The following is a 3,133-nucleotide window of genomic DNA, read 5'->3' as shown; positions in this document are numbered from 1 at the left end:
CTTCCTGCTCCTCTACTCCTGGTGCCCCTCCATCCAGGGGCCAGACCTTAAAGAGTCACCGCAAGAGAATCCTGGTCCCAAAGGAGCCTTCTGGGGGACCGGTGCTGAGAGAGGTTGTGGGCATGGCCCGCTGGGGCTCTGCCCGACCCAGGGCTGAGAGATGCCACCTCCCAGCTCTGGGTCCCTGCAGGAAGTGTTGGCAAGCACAGGGCCGGTCCTCCAAAGGCCCAGGTGCAGGGAGCCCAGGCCAAGCAGCCTGTGGAAGAAGCCACTTGCCGTGCCACCCCGGGAACAGGACTGCAGGCCCCGGCCCTTCCCACCTCCTCCTCCTCCTCCTCCTCCTCCTCCTCCTCCTCCTCCTCCTCCCCCCCGCCCCCCCCCACAGGGCACAGGGCTCAGAGACACCTCAGACTCTTGCTACCCAAAGTGCAAAGGGCATCAGTTGCTCCTCCAACCCCCCTCCCCCCGCCCAGCAGACCACGTTGTCCAGCCAGCCCCCGGGCCTCCCTGGGGTGCCCAGCACAAAAGTGCAGACACCCACCGGACCCTCAATCTCAGTTTTCGGATGTTTTTGCCACTCTAAGGACCCGCAGGCCAGCTGGGCCTTCGGGCAGGACAGAGAGCCCCGGAATCCGACGTGGAGAGCTGCGTGTACGTCCCCATCAGGAGGCGGTCCCCACCTCCGCGGCTCTCCCCTTGCGGGGAGCGGCAGCCCAGCCGGCAGCCGCAGGGCCTCAGGGAAGACACCAGGCTGGGCCCCCGCGGCACAGCGGGGGCACGTCCCCCGCACTCACGCGACTTAGGGACGGCTGCTGGAGACTGCTGCGGCCACCCTGCTGCCGGGTTTCTGGAGGGCTTCCTGGAAGCAGCGTCCACACCAAGCCCTTGGAAGGCCCAGGCGACGGAGGAGCCGGTCAGGCAGGGGCCGAGGACGGTGAGAGGCCGGGCGGGCGGGAAGGAGCATGTCAGGCAGGGGCAGAGGACGGTGACCGGCCGGGCGGGGAGGAGCCGGTCAGGCGGGGGCCCAGGACAGTGACGGGCCTGGCCGGGGAGGAGTGCGTCAGGCAGGGGCAGAGGAGACGGGCTGGGTAAGGGTTAGGGTTACAGTTAGGGCACAATTCACAATCGCAAAGACGTGGAAGCGACCCGAGTGCCCATCCATCCAGGAGTGCATCAATAAAATGTGGCGCGTGGACACCACGGAGTGCCATTCGGCTGTGAGGAGCAGCGGTGAGAGGGCGCCTCTCGTGTTCTCCTGGCCAGAGCTGGAACCCGTTCCAGTAAGCCAAGTATCCCAAGAATGGACACACGAGCACCACGTGAGCGCGCTCACCAGCAAATTGGTACGAACGGATGGACACCTAAGTGGACGGAGAGGAATCACCTTCATCGGGTGGGTGTCGGGCGGGTGGGGGGAGGGGAGGGGCATACACATCCATTAGGCATGGGGTGGGTGCGCACCGACTGGGGGATGGGCGCACTTGAAGCTCTGACCCGAGGGGGGAGGCTTGGAGAGGGCAAGGCACCCGACCTTAACATTGGTACCCCCACAATACGCTGGAACAACATGAGAGGTGTATGAATAAGAACACAGGGGGGGCCGGGCGCGGTGGCTCACGCCTGTAATCCTAGCTCTCTGGGAGGCCGAGGCGGGCGGATTGCTCCAGGTCAGGAGTTCGAAACCAGCCTGAGCAAGAGCGAGACCCCGTCTCTACTAAAAATAGAAAGAAATTAATTGGCCAACTAATATATATAGAAAAACACAGCCGGGCGTGGTGGTGCATGCCTGTAGTCCCAACTACTCGGGAGGCTGAGGCAGCAGGATTGCTTGAGCCCGGAGATTGAGGTTGCTGTGAGCTAGGCTGACGCCATGGCACTCACTCTAGCCTGGGCAGCAAAACGAGACTCTGTCTCAAAAAAAAAAAAAAAAAAAAAAAAAGAACACAGGGGGGAGGGGGGCACGGGCAACACATGTCACCTGAATACTTGTACTCCCATCATCTGCTTGAAAAGAGAGAGAAAAGAAAATGCAATCCTAGAGGTAAGAGACACTTTTTAAAAATAATGAATCCGAAGAGAAAAGTAAAAGGAGGCCTGTGGAGCAGGTCTGGGTGTGACTCCGGATCCCCCAACATCAGGTGCCACCACCAAAGATTCCTGCGTGTAGCCCATAGAACCCCAAAAGCAACGGGACGAGTTCTGGTCACGTACTCCCTCAAAATGACATCCTGGCCTTCTTCTGGAACTCCCTCCCCTCTCAGACTCTCAAGGTTTCCTCCAGCGTGTCGGTTCCCACAGAGCAGACCTTTGGTCTGAGACCTGACAGTCCAGATGCCACGCATGCTGCCGCGTGGCGGCGGTGTCGCGGCTTGGGACAAGAGGAGGCCCCACGGTGCGGGCTGGGGCGCCAGGCACCGCGCGGGCGCTGAGGGTGGGGGTGACCCCCACCCCGGGCCGCCGCCGCGCTCCCAGAAAGGGGACAGAACAAGAGGCAAAAAAAAAAAAAAAAAAAAAAAAAAGCAGCAGCCTGTGGCACCCGGTATTCCCAGGCGGTCTCCCATCCAAGTACTAACCAGGCCCGACCCTGCTTAGCTTCCGAGACCAGACGAGATCGGGGGCGTTCAGGGTGGTGTGGCCCTAGACGGCGGCGGAGGGCGCCCCTGCCCCGCTCAAGAAGCCGAGCCTCTCTGGGCTTCCCCGCCGCCGCCTCCCGCCCCAGGCCCCGCGCCGGGCCGGGCCGGTTGAGTTCTCCGGCCGGCCGGGTCCCGCGGGCTCCCAGGGACGGGGGTGATGGGCGGGGCGGGGCGGGGCGGGGCAGGGCGGGGGGCTGTCTCTCTCTACACACACACACACACACTCACACTCACTCACACTCACACAAGATGCGCCTCCACGGCTGGACTCGCCAAGGTGGAGCCCTCCCAGCCCCCCTCGTCTCCTCGCCCGGCCTCCTTCACCTACCCGCTGCCCACCCCCAGCGCGTGGCTGCCTGCCGCTGACTGCGCACGCGCGGGACGCTGGCCCTTTGACCCCAGCCAGGGGCCGCCCTCCCCCACAACCCCTTTCAGCTGCGCCCCCCTCCTCGCCCTGTGGGTGGGCTGCCGCCTATTCCCCCGGGCCAGGGCTGGGGCAC

The 3,133-nt window shown here is 63.7% G+C and overlaps 1 non-coding gene across 1 annotated transcript; it reads right to left on the bottom strand.

The window, feature by feature from the left end:
- Positions 1-2,524: 2,524 nt before the first annotated feature.
- LOC142868706 (5S ribosomal RNA) lies at positions 2,525-2,643 on the bottom strand. The gene has a single exon (XR_012917646.1). It is a non-coding gene; the product is annotated as a 5S ribosomal RNA (ribosomal RNA).
- Positions 2,644-3,133: the final 490 nt, after the last annotated feature.

Source organism: Microcebus murinus, unplaced genomic scaffold (assembly GCF_040939455.1).
Source record: "Microcebus murinus isolate Inina unplaced genomic scaffold, M.murinus_Inina_mat1.0 scaf038_hap2_Mmur4.0, whole genome shotgun sequence".
In the NCBI taxonomy this organism is placed as follows: Eukaryota; Metazoa; Chordata; class Mammalia; order Primates; family Cheirogaleidae; genus Microcebus; species Microcebus murinus.
Note: the sequence above shows the minus strand (reverse complement) of the source record. Positions and strands in the feature narration are given on the sequence as shown.